The following is a 23,533-nucleotide window of genomic DNA, read 5'->3' on the forward strand; positions in this document are numbered from 1 at the left end:
ATTGTCTTTTTTTTTTTAACTGTAAATATTTTTCAATTATAGTTGACATACAAATATATTAGTTTCAGGCATATAATCCAGTGATTAAACAGCATATAACTTACTAAGTTTTCACCCTGCTAAATCTAGTACCCATCTGATACCAGACTTAGTTATTACAATATTATTGACTATATTCCCATGCTGTACTTTACATCACCTGTGACTATTCTGTAACTGACCATTTATCAAGTAAAAAAAAGCTAAAGGAGTTCATCACCACCAAACCAATACTACAAGCAATGTTAAAGGGTTTCTCCTATTGTCTTCAGGGACTTAGGTTCCTGTTTATCCAAGTGGGAAGGATAGTAGGTTCTTGCTGTCTTCATTCCAGGGTCTGCTTAGATGCATTCACATTTGGGAGGAAATCATATCATTCTCCCCAACTTGTTTTTAATAATAACAATTTCTCCAATCTTCCCTGAAGATGATATAAATCAAAAGTCAGCAGTTGGCTTTGTTGACGCTCACACACTCTCTGGGGACTTGGCAAGGGAAACTCGCCATGGTTGTTGCAATCAGAGGAAAGTCAGAGAGATATAAACCGTTAACTTTGAAGAAAGAAAAAAAATCTCCATGGCATTTATCCGGTTGAGACGAACCAGATTTTCAAAGATATGGTTTTTGGGTGTTTTTTTTTAGTTTTTTAAAAATATTTTATTGATTTTTACAGAGAGGAAGGGAGAGAGATAGAGAGTTAGAAACATCGATGAAAGAGAAACATCGATCAGCTGCCTCCTGCACACCTCCTACTGGGGATGTGCCCGCAACCAAGGTACATGCCCTTGACCAGAATCGAACCTGGGACCCTTCAGTCCACAGGCTGACGCTCTGTCCACTGAGCCAAACCGGTTATGGCAAGATATGGTTTAATAAGTGCATATTTTACTTGATTAATAGCAACCTAGTGGATATTTCTATAAAAGAAGCATTTGCTTAGGGTATCCCCTTGGCAAGGTCATGTTCCAAAGAGGCAGAGGGAATGGACCCAAGAGAAATAGTTTGAATGTCTGCTGGAGACAGAAAGCTAGAGGAGAGAGAGAGAGAGAGAGAGAGAGAGAGAGAGAGAGAGAGAGAGAGAGAGAGAGAGAGAGAGAGAGAGAGAGAGAGAAGTCAGAGAGTTCAGGCTGTGAAAATGAATTAGAAGGAGCTACAGGAAATGGTGTGTTCTCTATCTTTGCACCCAAGAAGAGACACAAGGTGACATTTTAACACTGCCAGGTGCAGAGCTCTGAGTAAAAGACTAGGCAACTTGCCTCAAGATGAGGGTTTTCCATGTGGAAAAGAGTGCATAACTCCAACCCCTACTCCTGAGATTCTGAGTTAGAAAAGTCTACTAGGGTAAATCAGAATGGTCCCCCACCAAGGCCTTGTGGCAAAGAAGAGTGACAAGACCCCCAAAGCATTACCATGGACATGTGGAAGATGCGGAGTGAAAAGATGCTGCTTTGAGGAAAGTGACAGTCAGCACAGATGTTTTAAAGGCAGTTTTGTGTTCCCATTGCTGGAATGGTTCAGACCATTGTTCTGCAGACCTGCCAGGTTGTATCCCAGAAGAGGAGACAGCTTCCCACCAGGAAGCCAGGAAACTGACTCCTAAACCAGCCCCATAGCCTCCTATGGCTTTTAGCATTTTCCATTTCATCAGGAGAAGCCTGACCCAATTTGAATTCCACTGAAACTGATTTCCCCTAAACTGACACCCAGGCACGTACCCTTTTAGGTATTCTAAACCTTAAACTTTTTTTCCCCTCACAGAACCGAAGCAACTTTCCAGCTTCATGTGTGAGTTCTCCAACATTCTTCAAATTCCATTCTGCTGGGTGGAAAGTATGCTCCATGGCATGTTTATGCAAACACCCAGATGATCTGAGCACTCAGACTGTGGTTTCCCCTGGCAGAAAATCCTAGGAGGAATCTCAGAGCTGGAAAAGACCTTGAAGATATCTGCTTTCAGATTCAGCTCTATTGTCAGCAAGTTAACACCAGCCCAGTCCAGGCAGATATGCATTGAAAATGAGGACAGAGAAAGATGCCAGTTAAGACTGGTGCCACAAATACTTGGTTCATTAACAAAGTACACCTGGCATCCCTGCCCTTGGCCTGCTGCTTCTTCCTGTACCTGTCAGAAAATTGAGGTAAAGTCCCCCTAGACCTGAAATAATGAATGCCTAAACAGTCACCAAGCCCTGTCCTCACATTCTCCCCTCCCTTTCTCAGAGCCTCACAGGACTTGGCTCAGGACATGACCTTCCTTACAACTCTTCTAATCCCCTTAAAGAGCAAGGGTCACACTGACCTTATCTTAGTAGAATTTTGACAATTCAGTACTATTTCCTTCTTAAAATGCTCTATCCATGGATTTTTACAGTATAATGCTCTGTTGCTTTTCCTGTAATGTCAGTCTGTGTCAGCTTTCTTGTCCACACGTTTCAAAAGCTGGTGTTTCCCTGGGACCTAGCTTCAGGTCACATTTATTCTATGTTTCCCTGAATGATCTCATCCACTTCTATGGTTTGAACTTAGAGACTGATGTAGGTATTTTTCCCCTTCATAAGTAATGTACAGTTTGTGCTGGCAGTGTTACTAGTAAAATGTCACCTTGTGTCTCTTCTTGGGTGCAAAGATAGAGAACAGGCCATTTCCTGTACTGGTGAAAGGGGCCGTACTGCTTTTTACTGACTTATTGAAGCTACCAAGCCTCAACAGGTGCAGAGCTCTGGGTAAAAGACTAGGCAACTTACCTAAAGATGAGGGTTTTCCATGTGGAAAAGCGTGCATAACTCCAACCCCTACTCCTGAGATTCTGAGTTAGAAAAGTCTACTAGGGTAAATCAGAATGGTCCCCCACCAAGGCCTTGTGGCAAAGAAGAGTGACAAGACCCCTAAAGCATTATCATGGACATGAAGAGAGAAGATGCAGTGGGCTAGCCCTGGTGCTGCATCACCCCTGGTACTTCTATCCTTGAAGTGGCCAACATGGGAACCCCAAGAGTGTGTCCCAAACCATTTTCATTTTCTTACAGAACTCTTACATCCTGTCACACATCAGTCCTCCTGATTCCAATTCCCAAATATCTCTTGGGTCCTTTCCCTGCTTTTAATTGACTTGAGTCAGTCCCTCATCATCTCTTACCTGGACAATTGCAAGAATCTCTTTGCTGGATTTCTACCCAAAAGTCTTGCCCATCATAGCCAGCTGCCTGAAAATGTGATCCTATCTCTTACCTGCTTAAAACCATTTAATGGTTTCCCACTATCCACTCCTTGACATGGTCCAAATGGACTTCATCTTCTTAACCCAACCTATATGGTTAAGCCTTATTATTTTTTACTTCTCACCCCATACTTGATGCTGTAGGAAAATCAAATTACTTGTGTTTAGTCCTAACCTCATGCTTCTTCTTGCTTTCCATCTCTTTGTTCAGACTGTTCACCAAGTCTAGAAGGCTCTTCACTTTTTATCTTACCCTTAATTATCTCTCAAGACTCAGTGTGGGGATCATCAATTCTCACACCTTCTTGACCCACTTTCTGTGTAACTCGTGTGTTTATCTTCAGTTACTGGTGCCACCCCTTCTGCCCCAATAAGACTATTCCTCAGTGCTTTTCAGGAATTTTCATTGTCAGAGTTTGGAAGTTCCATCCTGACAGTTGTCACAGATGGTCAGGGCATAGTAAGTGGTAACATATTGTTGGAAAGACTGGGAAACAAGATACAAAACTTCCCTAGGAACCCTGAGGAGGTAAAGCAGACCTTAGCTTTATCTCCCTTTAATCTTACCCACTTGTCTTATTTCCCTCTCCCTGACAAGATATATAGCTCCTGATAATAATGTTTTTCCTGTAGATTCTCCACATGATAGTAAATGGAATGTGCCTAATTATGTGCTTGTAAAGTATGCTTCTCTGTCCATGCTTTTTGTAATTTTAATTCCTCAAAGTAACCAGGAAAAGCTTCCAGGGCTACAGTGCTATATAGTCATCAAATCCCAAGCTTTAGAATTACACTAAGACGCAACTACAAATGCTCATTCTGCCACTCACTGTGGAACTTTGGAACTTCACTTAATCTAAGACTTAATTTTCTACCTCTAAAATGGAAATAAGAATACCTACCAAACAGGGTTATTGTAAGGACTAAGAACCAAAACATATAAAGCACATGTTGAAATGCTCTGTAAAGGTTGACTCTACAACACTCTTTGGAGGATGAAGAGGTTTGAGACAGATACAAAGCATTGCAGGTGAGGAGAAACCAATACCGGGAACAGAGAAGACACTGTTGCTCAGAGTGAACTGATGATTGCCTTTATGTTACTGCTGACGGGCAGAGTCTCTTCCACTCCCTCAGGTGGAAGGAACGGAAGTGAATCATGCCATCCAGAGAGAGTCAAGCTGGTGTGGGTGGGGAAACCGTGTAGGAAGCTTCTCTAAGTTGCGCCATGACTCCCTCTGCCTTGGTCCAGATCCTGCCCTAGCATTGTGATAATAGCTGGATATCTGTGAGGCCTTTGGAAAGAGCTTGGGGGCCAGTCACAGGCTGACCCACTGACCACCAGGCCTATGTCTGTTGACAGTGGTCATCCTCTCTGGGAACTAGATCAATGACTGATGCTGGATCAATGATTGTGCTGAATGGCATCCCAGTTAGCACAGAGCAGGCCCTACAACAGGGGTGGGCAAACTTTTTGACTTGAGGGCCACAATGGGTTCTTAAACTGGACCAGAGGGCTGGAACAAAAGCATGGATGGAGTGTTTGTGTGAACTAATATAAATTCAAAGTAAACATCATTACATAAAAGGGTACGGTCTTTTTTTTTATTTCAATAGTTTTATTCATTTCAAACATTTTTACAAGAAGAATGTAAACACTAATTATTATAATTTGAAACTTCAAAAAATGGAGGAATCATAGCACAATAACATACCTTATATTGAAGATGGCAAAGGCAAAATAAATTGCCTAACAAAGGAAAGGTACAAAAGCCTTTCAAATTAAACTTAAATATAATAAAATAATTTTAAAACTAAAACAAATAGAAAAGAACAAAATGTGTAAACAGTAAATAAAACATTTTCTTTAGTGCAACTTCCAAATTATGCCCGGGACGTAGATGTAGATGGCAATGTAGACTGGGTTGAAAGGTTTTTGGACTTTAAAACATCAACTTCAGTGGGAACAGTGTTGTTGGTCTCCTTTTTTAGCTAATGCATCAAAGTCTGGAGTTAGTTTTGTTGTGGCTATTCTCAGGATAGATCTGAGGTGCTCGTCAGTTAAGCTGGATCTGTGAGGGGCTTTGTTGATGTTCATGACGCTAAATGTCTGCTCACAAACATAGGTTGACCCAAACAGCACCAGTATCTTCTGTGCCATCCTCCGGATGTTTGGAAAAGTGGCTTCATTAAGTGAAACATAAAAGTCTCTTAGTTCAAGAGAGCTGAATTTCTCCTTTCGGACAAAGTCAGACTGAAGATCGATGAGTTCCAGTTGCACCTCTTCTGGTGCTATTTCAGGGTTTTGTGACAAAGGACAGGCCACCAGTTGAAGTGACTGGTCAATTTTTTCAACATCAGAAAACCGACGACAGAATTCTGCATGCAGGTCATCCAATGATTTGATGTATTTCTTCACGTTTTGGATGGTCTCCTTCTGTGTGGCTAGTGTGGCAAAATGAGTGAAGACTTTGTCTGAAATTTGTCTGGAAAAGAAAATCAGCTTCGATTTAAAGGCTTTCACATTAGTGTACATGTCATGTACATACTGATCTTTTCCCTGTAGCTTCACATTTAGCTCATTCAAATGTGAAAATATATCTACAGCAAATGCAAAGTCACACAGCCAATTCTTGTCACTCAGCTCAGTAAATTCGTCAAACTTCCCCTTTAATTTCAAAAATGCACCAATCTCTTCTTTGAGCTCCCACACTCGTTGGAAAACTTTGCCCAAACTCAATCAGCAGACAGGAGAGTGGTAAAGTAAGTCGTGGTGATCTGCATCAGTTTCCTCCAAAAACTTAATAAACTGACGGTGCTGAAGTCCCTTTGCTCGAATGAAATTAACAAGCTTTACAACTGGATTAACAACATGATTAAGTTGTAATATAGATTTGCACAATGATTCCTGGTAAATAATACAGTGAAGAAAAATAACATCTTGGTTAGGGTTCTCCTCTTTCACTTTATCCTGAATTCTTTTTAGCAGTCCAACATTTTTTCCAGTTAAATTTGGAGACCCATCTGTCGTGACATTAGCAAGTTTACTCCATGGTAGCTTCATTTTCTCGATGACAGTAGACACCCGGTCATACAAGTCCTCTCCCCGTGTTTTTCCTTTCAGTGGCTCCATGGCTAAAAACTCCTCCATAATTTCAAAATTGTCACTAATCCCTCGGATAAAAATTAAGAGCTGAGCAGTGTCCTTTACGTCATTACTTTCATCCAATGCTAGTGAATAAAACTTAAAGAACTCTGCCTTACTATTTAACTTGCTGACCAAGTCTTCATCAATCAGTTCCACTCGACGAGTCACTGTCCTGCGCGATAAGCTGAGTTTTTCAAACTTGCCTTTGCTCTCTGGACACAAGAGACCTGCTGTCTCTATCATACATTCTTTCAAAATCTCGCCTTCAGAGAGAGGTTTGCTAGCTTTTGCTAATTTGAATGATAGCATAAAACTTGCTTTGGTAGTTGTCTCTTGAATTGCAGTTTGTCTGTGAAAGACATTTTGCTGAGCCTGTAATTTAGCCATCAACCTCTGTGCAGTAGCCTCCCGTTCTTGAGGTGACTGCTTGCTAGCATAGTTGCCATGCTTTGTGGCAAAGTGACGGCTGAGAGTATACTCTTTGAAGACTGCAAGTGTTTCCTGGCATGTCAGACATACCGGCATTGATTGGACTTCGGTGAAAAAATATTTTGTTGTCCACTCCCTCTTAAACACTCGGCATTCACTGTCCACTTTCCTTTTCTTCGGTCCACTCATGTTTAATATTGGGCTAAAACCAACAGTACCGTTCTCTTATTAAATTCTTTACTAAAATAAGACAGTAAAGTATAAAAACAAGTGATTAAATTTTCTCTACTATAACATTTTTGGTCTTCTAAAAAATATATATATAACAAAATCATCTGAAAAAGTTCAGACATGGGACAGAGGCACACCCTGACCATAGAGAACAACCCCTTTCCTCCATAGGAAACCTGTGTATCTTTCACACAAACCCTTTGTTTATGGTAACACACATAGCTGCACATTGCTGTGTCTTCCAGACACACTTGTTTGGGAGGTGCTAGGGCAGTGCAAAACATGGGTAACCAGTAGTTACCACTAGCACTTCGGTTACTGGCAAAAAACAGCCGCAGTGCACATAGTGTGAAAGAGCCCATTATCAATGTCAGATTGCATCCACTGGGCTCTATAAAAACAACCAAGTGCCACTTTTAAATGCCCATTGCAACAGTTTTTCTTATTAAAAGCTGGAAATGGCAGGATATTTATATATATACCCCTACTGTGACAGCCTGGCAGAGCATTACAAAGGAGAAAACCCAGCATCTGGTGATGTCCATAAGTACATCAGCTGTCATTACCAGGAAAGGGTTTCATCCAAGTATTAGATATGAACATGTGATTTTCAGTTTTTCATTTGTCCAATTACTTCTGAAACCCTGAAATTAAGCGATTTTGTAATAAAATCTTTAGTTCATCACATTTCTATACAATCTTTTTGTTCAACCCACTGAATTAGGGCTCGTTCACACTAGCCGTGCTGCCGTTGCAGTGTGGTGCAGTACTGCAATGCAGCGCAGCTAGGGTTAATGCAGGGTACACAGGTTTCCATCATGTTTGCGTTGATGCTAATGTGCAGTGGTGCATGTTAACACAAATGCCCTATAGCACGCATTTTTACAGCTGAAAGTCTTTGTTGTTTTATTAACAAATCATTGTGATGTACAGAATGTGGGAACAGGAAAAAATTGTGTTTGAGTAGAGCTCTTAATCTTACCTCAGAAAGGCTCTGATACTGTGCTCTCCAGGGGCGTGTCTCCCTACATCACCAGATAGTGTCTACGCATTCCCAGGGTGACGTCGGGAGACGCGTCCGTGGGCATTACAAGGAGCCTCTGGAAGATTGAGAGGTTATTCCTTCTACTGAATGGGCGGATATAAATCCACCCACTCAGAAGAAGGAGCTGCGGCCGTGTTTCCCGACGTTGCCATGTTAACACTGCTGCTGGTGAAGGAGCGGAGGGGAGAGCAAGAGAACCCTCCGCTCTTTCGGCTCCGCGGGCCGGATAGAACAGCCAAACGGGCCGGGTCCGGCCCGTGGGCCGTAGTTTGCCCACAGCTGCCCTACAACAAACAAGAGGAGTCTGTTCCTGGTGAATCTCCTGCTTCCCAGGCTTTGGCCAGATCCTCAGCTCTGGATATCTTTAGTACTGAGATAGTCCTTTACATATGAGGCAGGTTCTATACAGCCGTGAGGAGAAAGGGAAATATATCTGTCAATAAATCAGCAGGTGAGGGAATGAATTCAAATATTAGTATTTGACATATTTCTCTCATCAAACTGTAAAAGTTCACCCTTTCTTTGATGGGATTTCCAAAATCCATTGTTTCAATCCCAACCAAAGAACTTTAATACTCTTAACTAAAAGAATTCTCATTATAGCAAAGGTATGACAGCCGTCCTACTTTGGAGTAGCATCTCCCTGTCAATTTGCTACCTCGCAATGTCCCCTTCTTAACAGTGCTACCCAGATCACCATGAGTTTAACATCTGTCCCTGGGAATGAGGCCCAGAAAGGGAGTTCAGAGAATGTTCCTTTAGTAATAGGGCAACCTATGTCCTCAAAGTCCCTATAATTAACAATCTAACTTTTTAAAAATTAATTTTATAATTCCTAGTAAACTGGAAGTCCATCACTCAAAATAGTCCCTGATTCATTCTTTATTCACTGATAAGTCACACGTGAATAATTGCTCCTCCCAATCCTAGAAAGTAAGAAGAGGGATATGATGTCATCTAAAGGCATGTTTATATTCATAGCAGCACAATTTACAATAGTAAGATTTGGAAACAGCCTAAATGCCCATCAGCAGATGAGTGGATTAGAAAACGGTGGTTTACTACAATGGAATACTACACTACTGTAAAAAAGAAGGAATTCTTACAATTTGCAACAGCATTGATAGAACTGGAGAGCATTATGTTAAGTGAAATAAGCCAGTCAGTGAAAGAAAAATACCACATGATCTCACTCATTTGTGGAATATAAAGAACATTATAAACTTATGAACAAAAATAGATACAGAGGCAAAGAAGCATCGAACAGACTGTCAAACTACAGGGGGAAGGCTGGGGAGGGATGTGGGGGGGAGGTAAGAGATCAACCAAAGGACCTGTATGCATGCATATAAGCATAACCAATGGACGCAAGACACTGGGGCAGGGTGGGGGAGTGAGGGCATGTGCCGGGGGGTAGGGGAGGCTGGGGGAAGGTCAATGGGGAAAAAAAGGAGACATATGTACTACTATTTGAAATACTTTAAAGAATAAAAAAAAAGGCATGTTTTAAGAAAACAGGGCAAATCTTGGAGCTTCTGTCTTTTCCAACATTGGGAGGTGTCCCAAGTATTAGCATAGCAGCCAGGAGTATACGGATTAACAACACTTGTGTATTCACTTCTGAGATTCACCATGGTAGATTCAAACCTTTTTATTTTTAAGAAATAAAATTTTATAGATAGAAGTGAAGTCTTCTGTGCAACCCATTCCAATGGCAATCACAATCATGAAATGGATAATAGAATTTTATAATTTCTGTGCTCATTTTTCTATATATTAACATTAGTAATAGAAATCATAATCCTAACTAACACATGCAGTGCGTACAATGTGCCCAACACTATTCTTAGCGCTTTCTATGTATTTGCTCATATGACCTCATCACTTTACAAAGTGGATATCAGTCCCACTTTATTGGTGAGGAAACTGAAGCTCAGAGAAGTTAGTAATTTCCCCAAGGTCACATAAGTAGGAGAACCACTGTAAAACATCACTTTATAATTTCTAAAACTATATACAGTGATGTTTTACAGATTTTTAAAGTTACATAAATGGTGTCATGTTCAATGCATCCTTCAAAATTTGCTTTGTGACTTGCATTTCTGACACTCATGCTACTATGCATAACTCTCATTCATTCATTTAAACTGCCACACAATATTACATTATGTGGCTATTCTACATTATACTTATCTGTTCTCCTATTCTTGACCCTGTGGTGGTTTATAATTTTTTACTATCATAAAAATATTGTCAAAGAATATTTTTGTATCTTTCACTAGGGCCATATACCTAGAATTAAAATTGCTCAATCACAGAGCATATTGTTAAATTGGTGTGTTAATTTACACTTCCACTAGCAATATATGAAAGTTATTATTTGCTTCACATTTTTCCTAATAGGTGGCCTTTTAGATTTCTCCCCTCGATCTGATGGAAGTAAGACAATATCCTGCTGTGTATTTTAATTTGTATTTTCCCGATTTCTGGTAAAATTGAGTGCTTATGTTCCTTGGTCATTGACACATTCTCCTCTGTGAATTGTCTCTGTCTCTTCCATTTTTTGCCAGGTTTTATTTTTCATTTCTTTTCTTGAGTGTTTTCTTTTGCATTGACTTATAGGAATCCTTTATATATTCTGAATATAGGCTTTAGTCCCCGTATGCTGTGTACACATCTAATGGATAATGCTTGTTAAGCAGGGTGTTCAAATATCCTATATCTTTCCACTGCTACTTGCCTTGAATACATGAAGTTCAACCTCATTATACTCTTGGGGCCGCTAACACAAACACCAGACTCTGACATCACACCACTTTCCTGTACTCTAATCCCCATTAAGTCCCACATATCGCTGAATCTGTTTCTTCTATGCTTCTCCAGTGATGCAATTCATGGTCATGATCCAAAAAATTCCTTGCATTTTAAACTCTTCTCTGAATACTCCATTCATGTCCTTGTAACTCACCCTGAGGACACAGCTTCCCCTGCAGCCACTCAAGTGGCGGCTTATCTTATGTCTTGCAACTTTCATACCACTGGGCATGGAGGTGGGGTATGTGTCCTCATGTCTCCCCACCATTGCTTTCAGATCTTACTATTCCTCCACTCACATCCTCCTCCCCCAACTCTGTATCTTACATTGTGGCAGTTTTAAAGCAAGCATAGTCCCAAATTTATTTGATATTCCTTCCATTGAGAGGCTGAGTCTATGTCCTCCCCATGAATATGATTTCTAAGACAGCTTGACCTATATTTAGTAGAGGTGATGCTGTGACTATTTCAAGATTCAGGCCCATGAAACTGGCAGCTTCTACATCTTATGCCTTGGGATTCTGACTTTGGAAACTAGGCAGTATGGAGCCCATACAGTGGCCCATATAGAAAGAAACAGAGATTGCCAGCCGCAGTCCCCACTAATAGCCAACCAATAGCCAGCACCAACTTGTCAGTCATGCTACTAACACAGGTAGCAGTTAGTTAAGGAAGGGAGCAAATGGAATCAGACATTAAACCTGATTCACTATGAAGCCACAGCATTCACAGGCTCCCCAGGGGACGTATATTCCCAAAGTGGGCAGGAAGAAATCACTTTTCAGTTTCCCTCAGGGACAACCCCCAGGATTACTGAGGGAAGGATAAACAGCAGGGGAAATTCTCTGCTGGGTGCATGTATAGTAGAAGTCAAGTTGGTATAGGGGGAAATAAGTACATGCCAATGTGCAGTAAAACCAGATGACGAAGCAGAACTTTGAGGCATACGCAGTAGAAGCCAAAATGGTGACATAAAGTGGCAGAGCCTCGCCTGGGAAAATCTGGGAACAGAACCAGATTGGATAAGGGCCCAAAACCCTGGAAGATCCAGGGGAAGAACTGGTTAGGGGGAGAGCCCAGCACAAGCCAGGGGAAACCCAGGAAGTAGGTTTGATAGTCAGAAAAAAAGCCTGCTAGTTTCTGAAAGCCAAGAAAATATATGGAGGATTATCAGGGATTTCGGGGCAGTTGCTGCTAGAGCCTGCCTGCCCTCTACATCCCCAAGGGCATATTACTTCCCTTCACCCCAATAAATCTTGCCACGACACTTAAACTTTCCCCTTACATGTGCCCTTTGAAATTCCTTTCTCACACCACCACAAGAACCCATTTTCATGGCTCCAACATGAGTGACTCATCTTGGAAGTGATCCTCCAGCCCCAGGGAATACTTCAGCTGATGCCACATGCAGCAGAGACTAGCCTTCCCATCAGGGCTTGTCCAAATTGCAGACTCATATACATTAACGACAGTTTTAAGCCACTAGGTTTGACATAGTTTGTCACACATCTTAGCTTCCTTTCCTTCTAAAATTCTTCTGAGTCTATACTTTCTTTTTTAAAATGGCCAATTTCCTGGTTTTAAGATGAGAGCCAATCCTTGTTAGTTATTCCCACATCATGGCCTGATTTCTCCAACAGATTCCTCATTATAATCAGAGCCTTCTGGTAGAGCTTCCAAAATTAGACAAGTAGCTCAGCACCGAGTAAGACAGCATTTCTTTCTTTTCAAGTTGGATTCAGCATAGTTGAGGCTATATGCATCCCTTGGAATTTAGCTGAATGAGCATAGCATATCTTGGCTTCTTCATGTTTTCCTTAACTAAGTTGACCCATCTCTGAACAAAGTAACACTTACACTTTGCACACTGTCTAATGCTTAGAAACCTCTAGACAAAATTATTTTCCAGGTCTCTAGGAAATAGAGAAAACACTAACATTCACCTCAACCAGAGAGAAACAGGCCTGAGTGGAGGGCAGTGGGCATGTTTAAAAGAGAAGAATGTTTCTTCTTCTCTTCTTTTACTACCTCTTTTCCAGAAACAAACTCATCGAATCCCTTTCTTTTACCCCATCTCTAGACAAGAGGAGGAAGATGAAAAGTACATAAAAGGTGAGAGGAGAGGGGGTGGGGTGGGAGAGCATCCCATGGAGCATATGCACATTTTTACTGTACTGTACCTTTTAAACAAGTGGCCTCCTTGTGAAGTGGATAACAGAATTCCTCTTTGGGACCTTGAGAATTAGTGATTTCTGGGACATCACATACTTTGTGGCAGCAAACAGCCTAGAATCTGAGTAAGCCCAGGAATGATGCCATTACTTTTAATATCATGCCCTGACAATGGGGAGAAGAAAAGTGGCCAGCCACCACCGGGGCCAAAGGAAGGTGTGCAGGGATGCTGAGGCTGACCCTCCAAAGTCAACACCCACACCTGCCTTCCGGTTAGGGCCTCATCTCATACAGCACAGTATCCTCATACACTTCCCTCCAGGCCATACTTCTGTCTCCTACCTGAGCCTCCCAAGGGAAGGGGCTTAAAGAGGAGCTCATGAACCCCCTTGACTTCTTCATGGAGGTGTGGGTTGGGGAGGAGGGACTGATGCTTTGTCAGGCAAGGTATTGTTATCTTCTTTATTTTTTTTTAAGTTAACTTTATTTATTTACTTACTTATTTTTAAATATATTTTTATTGATTTCAGAGAGGAAGGGAGAGGGAGATAGAGATATAAACATCAACAATGTGACAGAATCATTGATAGGCTGCCTCCTGAATGCCCCACATTGGGGATCCAGCCCACAAACCTGGGCAAGTGCCCTGACCAGCAATGGAACCATGACCTTTGGTTCATAGGTCGAAGACCAACCACTGAGCCACTCCAGCCGGACTATCTTCTTTCTTAATGTTCATTTGTTTTGCTGCTTAACGGAGACGTGCAAAGACAACCATTTTGAGGTACACCCCCATTGCCTCTCATCCTCTCTCATACCTCATGAAGCCAGAAGAACAAAGTGAAGCTACTCACCACATGACACTGCATTACTTTCTTTTCTTTAATACACATCAGAAAAGGAGAATGAAATTATATTTTCTTGTAAAACAATGAAAATGTAAACAGTTTTTTTCCACATAGAACATCAGAGCCGGAAGTCACCCTGAGCCATGGAGGCCAGCGTTTCAAGTTATACATGTCCTCGGGTGCTGGGGTCCAGCCCCTGCAGGTCCAAGGGTTCCCAAAGGTGTGGATGGAGTCGGCAAAGAAGGAATGACACCGAGGCCAGCGTTCAGTTGATCAGCATAGCCAGGTTCTCTCTTTATTGTTCTGTTACATCTGTATTTATACCAGTTGATTTTAATCCTATCCATTTTATTCCAAAGGTTAGGGCGTTTGTTATTTCCATTCCAAGGTCACTACTCTATTGTTCTTTTAAGCTACAAGGAAGTAACTGAAGGAGATTATCCTAAGTAAAGATTATGTAGTTTAAGCATGACTGTTTGGAGTTAAAGTGATTAACTATCCACCTGGCACTTAGTTAAGGGGTTTTACTGAATTATTCCCTTCCTTAGTCCTGTTAATCCCTAACTTCAGGGAAAAATCCCCATCTGGGGAAACAACCTTTCTCGGAGAGGTGACCTTGGTTAAAACAAATAGTGCTAAAAGGGGGAGCAAACATATGCCATATACGCCAGGTCCCTTGAAACATAAGCTGTGCAGATGTTTCTTCCCTGCAGCAACTGTGTCAAGCAGCAAGGGTGGACCGGCTTCCAGCAAATTCCCCCATTTTTATTTTTTAAATGACAGCACGTGTAAATCAGCAGCCACCTCTTGGATTGGGTTGTTTAAGACTCGGAAGAAGACTTGTTTGTGACTTTGCCAACAGGTCAGTCGGAGGCTTAACCCTGTATCGGCTCCCCACACTCGGGCTCTGTGGAGTGGAAGCAAAATAGACTTCCCTGCCCACTTCTCCAGCCTGGTTCTGCTTTGACTCTTTCATATGCCATGGCTTTGTGTAAGATTTTGTTGATAAAAGGCTACCGCTATTTTTTAAAAGCATGAAAAGCCACCCATGTACTTGAATCAACTTCTCTTGCACGTGGCTAAGCAAAGGTCCAGTGGAATAAATGGAATGCCCAGGAAACGCCATGCACATCAGAAGCAGGGCCAGAACCTAGGCCTTGTGTGCTTCCAGTCCTTTCCCTGCTCAAGTCATGCACGCTATGTGATTTATTAGCCAACAGGAAGTGGGGATGGGGTGTTGCGATAAAGGAAGCCTACTGACTTTGGATTTCACCCTTCCAATGAGTAAGCCTCTTAGAGGTTTTACCGCATCTGCCATTGCTTCAGCTCCGTGTCTACTGAAAGCACTTGACCTCCTACTGAGGATACTGCAGCCCCACATGGGCCACATGGAGCCTCACCAGCAGCATGGACATGACACAGGCCTGCAGCAAGCAAACCATGTTGACAGCCTCTAGGCCAGCGGTTCTCAATCTGTGGGTCGCGAACCCTGTGGGGGTCGAACGACCCTTTCACAGGGGTTGCCTAAGTCCATCAGAAAACACATATATAATTACATATTGTTTTTATGATTAATCACTATGCTTTAATTATGTTCTGTTTGTAACAATGAAAATACATGCTGCATATCAGATATTTACATTATGATTCATAACAGTAGCAAAATTACAGTTATGAAGTAGCAACAAAAATAATTTTATGGTTGGGAGTCACCACAACATGAGGAACTGTATTAAAGGGTCGTGGCATTAGGAAGGTTGAGAACCACTGCTCTAGGCCCATCAAGTACCCCCAGCTCTAAGACAACAAACGGATCCTTCAAGATGTTAACTTTATCACTTTAAAGATGTAAACGGAGCCCTAACCGGTTTGGCTCAGTGGATAGAGCATCAGCTTGCGGACTCAAGGGTCCCAGGTTCGATTCTGGTCAAGGGCATGTACCTTGGTTGCAGGCACATGCCCAGTGGGGAGTGTGCAGGAGGCAGCTGATCGATGTTTCTCTCTCATCAATGTTTCTAACTCTCTATCCCTCTCCCTTCCTCTCTGTAAAAAATCAATAAAATATATATTTAAAAAATGCAAATGGATAGGATACCCTGCTAAGGTCATGATTGGGATATTCCTTCAGAGTGAGATTTCTCTGCCTTCCTGACCCTGAATTGCTCTGATCTAAGATAGTGCTCTGACCTGTATTGATCACTCTGACACTTTTTATTTACAACCTTTGCCTTTGTTTTGTGGTTCTGTCTAGAACCACAGAATGAGAGTTTCTTAAAAGCTGGGGTCAGATTCTGATAACCTTATTTTCCAAATCTCAAAGTGGAACCTATTAACAACATTTTGCATATAAAGCTCAGACAGAATATTAGAATCAGAGACTGTCCTGGAAAACGCTGCATTGGTAGCAAATGGCAAATACATGTAGCAGAATGCCATGTTCTTAGTAGGTTCCTAGATCCCTAAGGAAGGAAAAAACTAGACCCAGGCTGCAAAGACCCCAAGACAAAAATATAAATGACCTAGAGGCAGAGTATGCTGGCCAATTATAAGAATGAAAGAAAGAAAAGATGAGCTCATTGATGATATGAAGATTAAAATAACTATACATTTGGAGGTAACAGAACAATGACATCCTTTTGAATGCAATCCAAAAGACAGTGTTGACATTGTCTGACAGTAAGTCAGGACTGGGTACCCTGGGGATGCTGATTCAACAAGAACAATATTTCCAGCTAATGGTGTGACACAGTCCCAGACAGAGTGGAGCGGTGCCAGATGCAGAACCAGCTTGAACAAGTTGGTTGCATTGGAGTAGAGCATTCTCCCAGATGACTGTGTTCAGTCACTCCAGGACCTGGTCAAAATGTTGGGAGCAGCAAAAACAGCAATGGCTTCTGTGTGAAGAGTGGTTTGGAGAAGGTTTTGGCTGGAGGCAAGAAGGGCTGAAAAAACTTTCAACTTGGATCTTGTGTTGGCCAAATAGCCCAAACTTGCTGGTGAGAACTGTGTCCAATGTTTTATCATTTGGCAGCAATGATGACACTGATCTCAGTCATTAGAGGGAAAGCTCTCAATTGCCCTGGTGCAGTGGAAGGTGGTAAAAGTGGCCATGAGCCCTAACCGGTTTGGCTCAGCGGATACAGCATCGGCCTGCGGACTGAGGGGTCCTGGGTTCGATTCCGGTCAAGGGCATGTACCTTGGTTGCGGGCACATCCCCAGTGGGAGGTGTGCAGGAGGCAGCTGGTCTATGTTTCTCTCTCATCGATGTTTCTGACTCTCTGTTCCTCTCCCTTCCTCTCTGAAAAAAATCAATAAACTATATTTTTAAAAAAAAAGTGGCCATGAGTCAGAAGGCTCACATCCTTGGTGGAGTAGCATGTCTTGATAGCATTTTTATCTCTTTTATTTATTCTGTGCAGCATTTTTTACCTTTCAAACTAGAACTAGATAAATGGACAGAGTACTTAGAACAGAATGTCAAAAAAGTACTAGGGCAGTAATAGTCTATCTTATTGGTGAGAGATCAAGAATGCAGAAAGAGGCCTGAACCAGAGAATTGGTGAAAAGCAGGTTAATTCTAAACCTACCTCTTTAGCTCTCATTTTTTTCTCCCTGAGAATAATGTTTCACAAAGTGCTAAGTGCTAAATGAGTGGTACAGAGCATCTATTTACTCTAAAGAGTTCTAAAGAGGCAGAGATCACAGTACATTCCAGCAACCGAGGAAATAGTGACTGGGACTAGGACTTCAAAAATGGGTAGGATTCAGGTTACATAAAAACATGAGATAAAGAGGGGCTTGGTGGGCAGAGGAAGATGCCCTGTATCAAGGAAACAGAACGCCCAAGGCCACTATCACTGCTGGTCTTAGATAAGAAAACTCAGACCAAATAACGTTTCTAAAACCACACAGGTTATACGTCACACGTTACTATTCTGGGACTCTGAGTAAAGCGACTTTGATATGATTCCAAAGTCCACATTCCTTTCCTGAGCCCAGGTTCACAAGGCTGATAGACATGTAAACAAGTAACTATGATATAATAAATGTTTGTGAATTGAAGGCTGTTCATCACTTTTCATTTAGTTGTGCTTTTCATGACATGTCAAAAAGGAAGTGACATTGCCTTCTGGAAAATATTTATTTCCTGATGGCACCAAATTAACTCATATGGGAAACAGCGGTGACAGAACGTGAATGTGGCACACAGCATAAGCTGGCAATGCTCTGAGCCTGAAGTGATGCTGAAGGAGGAAGGAAGGGAAGGAGGGAGGGAAATAGGGAGAATAGAAACCTAGCAAAAAAAAAAAAAAAGAGAGAGGCAGAACTACTCTGCTCCACATTGCTTTGAATTAGCTGATAACCCTTTCCTGTTTAGAAACACTACAGATTTTCAAAAACAAAAGTTTCTGTCAAAGCAGTTCAACCTTGTTGGCCTTTGTTAAGTTTGTGTTCCTTTCTACTGTTTCAAGTCAAGGCAGTGGGACAACCCAGGAAGGATGACTACCAACTGTGGCTAAGTGCAGCATCTAACTTACTGCCTCTGATGGGTATGGAATAAAGTGGCAAAACGATGGACCAAGCAAGTAAACAATGTGCTACAGAAGAGACCAACCTTCTCATGTAGAGTGACCTTTCCAGCATCTCTGTGTTCCTGGCTCCTGGTGGCCTGATGGGCCCAGCCTCACAAGTGGCCAGCCCGTTATGGATGAACTGCTCAATGATCTGTCATGATCTCAATCCCATGAGTCTGAAGCTCAAAAGTAACTAAATAAAGGAAAAGAAAAGGTACTAGGTATCTGACAAAGATCTCTAGGATGGCTGCAATTTCCTGGGAAAGGGCTCTGGTGGTGGCTCTAGAGATAACCTGGCTATTGAACTCTTGCAATATCTTTGGAATAGGGAAGGCAAAGAACGGTGCAGCTTCTCAGAGATTCCCTAAAATTCTGCCAGTTTCAATTAGGGCCCTTGTCACATTGTATTGTAACTGTCAATGCACTGTAACTGACCTACGTATTGAGCTCTGCCATCCTCAATAAACTGAATGCTTTGGAGGCAGACAATAGTCTTTCTTTACTTGTATCCCCACCTCCTTGCACCGAGTGGAAGTAACTCAAACCTGGCAGGGAAACAGTTCAACATAAACCTGGCAGTGGAAGGAAATTAACTGCAAAGAGTTCATTTCCCTGAGACATCTCAGCACAGGCTAAGGATGTGAGTTGGGAATTGAATGACAAATCTACTGAAAAAGCACGGACCAGTTTTCAAGGAAGACAAGTCATGAATGTGGGTATTTGCACCTTTTGCGTTTCATTATAACAATGCTGCAGGCTGAGTCGAGCTCAGGTATGCAGACAGAGATTCCAGAAAAGATTATGTGGATCATCACACAAACATTTAGCAGATCCACCCACTGACTGGTTAATTATTCAAATCATCTGGAGGTTCCTCAGAAAACTAGAAATAGAACTAGAAACATACCACTGAGCAATTCCACTTTTGGGTATTAAGCCGAAGAAAATGAAAGCACTAATTTGAAAAGATACAGGCACCCCTATATTCATTGCAGCATTAGTTACAATAGCCCAGATATGGACACATCTGGAGTAATTTTTAAATACTATGTCCTGGGAGAGTGGTTCTCACATTTCTTTTCCTTATGTTCTACAACATTTCTTTCTGTCTCTCCACCCTACTGCCCTATCCCATACCTGTCTCCTCACACCTGAACCCCTTCTTTTTCTGTGGGTTTACTGCCTTGCTGGAGGAATGTAACAGGGTACAAAGTCAAAATCTCCTGAGAGCTATTTCTTTGTTTTTATTCTGAAATCCTCAGCTTTGTGGGGACAAGAGGCAGTTCTGGGTTCATCTAAAATGTATGAAGTACAAAAGTGTAAGAAAACATTCCTCTATATTAGAAAAAGTTTCTCCAGGCTGGGGAGATGCAGAGAAAGAACAGATATGATGAAAGCAGTTAAGCAGGTCCAAAGAGAATCTGACATCTTGCTTTCTGGGATGAGTCCCAGAGAGGTGGCAAGACCCCTAGAGATTTAGGGGAGTGGAGAGAGTCTCCACCCTGTGGAGAAGGAGCAGAGCCAGGGAGGCGTACCAACATGTGGTAGAGCCTGACCAGAGAGCTCCACCCACAATCAACAAGCCCACCATGTCCCAGGATAAGAGACATGGTTCCAATAACTCATAATGGGGCCCAGAATCTTCAAAGAGAATTGGCAGGCACTTGAATAGGCTAATAACCGAGGACCAGGCTGAATCGTGGAATCTCAGGGAAAACTTGTGGGGACAAATGATGTTTTCCTGCAACCCAAAGTTGGGATCTATATAAATTTCCCAGAATTAAGCCACAGCTCTACAGAAAAGGGGAAGAAATCTTAAATTGACTGAGCTTGTTTCCCTCTCTATGGTCTCATTGCAAGCTCAAAGAAGTGATTCAGTAGTAATTCAGACATAAAAACATAAATAATTTGTAGATCCTGCACATCTAAGTGTGGATTAAAATCCATTTTGGCTATTTATCTATCTGTCTTTGTTCATCCATCCATCCATCCATTTGTCTTTTTTCATCCTCCATCTCTTCCCAGAAAGAAGCTAAGGCTTAGTTTATAAGTATGGATGGCCAATCAAAGAATCTTGGTCACACCATAATAGATACATGAACACTACAACTCAGAAGCCAAGAGGGACCAGACAGTCAGCACATATAACAAAGCATGTCAGAATAAGCCAAGTCCTTTGCCTAAACTGTATATTTACTGGCCTATAATGAATCCTGGTTAAGTCTTAAATATACATCCGTGAAATTTTTAATGGTTGCATTTTATTTTTTTTAAATATATTTTATTGATTTTTTTACAGAGAGGAAGGGAGAGAGATAGAGAGCTAGAAACATCGATGAGAGAGACATCGATCAGCTGCCTCCTGCACATCTCCTACTGGGGATGTGCCCGCAACCCAGGTACATGCCCTTGACCGGAATCGAACCCGGGACTTTTCAGTCCGCAAGCCTACGCTCTATCCACTGAGCCAAACCGGTTTCGGCAAATGGTTGCATTTTAAATTTTGTAATTGAGGGTTGTGTTTATTTAGGCTAGACACCTGGAAATGTCAGATCTTGTATTGTGCTTTGTGGTGTGCCTTCCATTGAATTCAGCCTCAGTCAGGGCACTGTGCCTCCACTCTGCATGCAAACCAATAATGTGAATTGTGAGTAACAATGTGGACAACCTTATTTAGTTCATTTTCAAAAAGTCTGATATCTGAAAAACATTTTTGAAATTTATTGTTCAAATTCCTAATTTTGGGATGGTATGTTTGGCCATCACTTTCATTTGGGGTAGTAGGGGGATACAGAGATCAATTTTAGTACATAAAAGTGAGTCTTATTCCTCCGTGACAAATGAGATTCCCAAAGACATAGTTTTGTTAGGAAGGAGAAAATTAAATAATTAAATTTGGGTACCATAAGTAAATGCCCCCATAATAAAACATTTAAAATGTTTACATTGTTTGTAATAATAATCAAAAGGGCCAAGCTTTGATCAAAGTTCTCCTATAAGTTGTTTCTAGAATTTCCCTTTGACATGAACAAGTCAGTTCTTTCCCCCCCAAAAAAACACAAACTGTCTTCAGACTGTGTAATGAATAGGACCAAGACCCATGTTTGTATGTTCTACAGCAGAGTAGGTATCCATCACTTAGGTATTTTGTTCACTCAGCAAGGTATTGTACTGTATGGCTCTGGCACACAGTTCACAGAGCTAATAAACACATCATGACGATGAGTTTTGAACTCTACCACAAAATGATTTCTGTGAGCAATGCAGTAGGCAGATGTGAGCTCCTGGTCCTTGTAAGACAATGCCACCATGGATTTAAGTTTCACTGAGATCTAATATTAAGACCCAGTACCGACTGTACTCACTGAAAGTCCCACTGAGTACTTTTGAGTAGTCTGTATTAAATCTTTCAAGACCATTCTAGACATGTGAAAAAAGTCATCTCCAGAGGTTGTGTCTCTCCTGGGCCTCCTTATGTCTCTTCCAGATGTTGTTTAGAAATGATAAAATATTCACCAACACCACAAAAGCAATATGGTGTCATTTAAATCTGTGTTCTCATTAGCTGCAATAAAAAATATCCCAATGATTCTAAGTTTTCCACTAAACTTGTCCTATAGCCTCTCAACTATGTCTTTACACTGATAGGCAATGTTATGTCTGGTTAGATTTCCATTTCCAAGTGATCTTACTCTTTTTTTTTTCAACAAGTATTCCCACATGTTTATTTAGTAAAGCTGGTTTTCATAACACAAGAAAAAGAAAACTACTACAAGCAACAATGGTGGAAACCAGATTAAGCAGGACCTTTTACCTACTTTCCCGATGGCATCAGCCCTCCATAGGTGGAGTGGGTCTATGTGGGCAGAGGAAGGCACCTTGAAGGCACCTCCCAGTCCCCTGTCTGATGTCAATTAGTATAATTAATTGAACACATTGGCCGGTGGAGGGTACAGGGGAGGGGGCGGTGTGGCATGTCTTTCTGGGAGAGGCACTTTCCCTTCCTGGGAGAGCTGAGGCCATACAGACTGTTAGCAGGATGTGTATTTCAGGCTGAGGATGAGTGGGTGGTTTCCCAGATGAGTACACATCATTTCTGCTGGCCCAACTGACACTTTTATAAAAACTTTCATCTATAAACACTTCTGATTCCAGGAAATTTTTTCTTACTTAAAACATAGCTATATTTCACAAGAGAATGTCCCTAAGTCATAAATTAGGCCCTGACAACAAGTTGTGTCCTTTTTCAACAGATTAAGTTGTTATTCTACATAATTCTCATATTGATGCCTTACATTATATTCTATTTTCTCAGACACATTATTTGGTACATGAATAATATAAACATCTTTGGTTTTATTTCAAAGTGACCCTAAACAAAGCTTATATTACAAAAAAAGTTAACAAGGAGTTATCTCAGAAGGCTGAATTTGGGAGGGGCAAACATCATCACCTCAATGGCATCCTAGGTTCTGAGCAAGTCTGTACAAAAGTGAGAACTTCAGTTTTCTTATGGTTTGCTCCATTATTTACACACCTTTTTTTTTAAAAAAAAAAAGATTGTTTTATTGCTTTTTAGAGAGAGGGGAATGGAGAGGGAAAGAGAGAAAGAAACATTGGTGTGAGACATCGATTGGGTGCCCTGACTGGGAATTGAACCAGCAACCTTTAGGTGCATGGAACAACACCAGCCAGGGCTGCACACATTTTTATTTTTTTCAAGGTGTGCATACAATAAATGAGTCATGTCAGTGTCCGTCTTACTCAGGATGTGCTCTCTGTGCTGGTATAAAACCTTAAGCTTTTTTAAAAATTGTTTTATTGCTTAAAGTATTACAAAGAGTATCACATATGTCTCCTTTTTTTCCCGCCCTTAACAATCCCCTGGCCTCCCCTACACCCCAGTGTCTTATGTCCATTGGTTATGCTTATATGCATGCATAAAAGTCCTTCGGTTGATCTCTTACCCCTCCCCTCTCCCATCCTCCAGCCCTCCCTGACCTTCCCGCTATAGT

Source organism: Myotis daubentonii, chromosome 18, assembly GCF_963259705.1.
Source record: "Myotis daubentonii chromosome 18, mMyoDau2.1, whole genome shotgun sequence".
In the NCBI taxonomy this organism is placed as follows: domain Eukaryota; kingdom Metazoa; phylum Chordata; class Mammalia; order Chiroptera; family Vespertilionidae; genus Myotis; species Myotis daubentonii.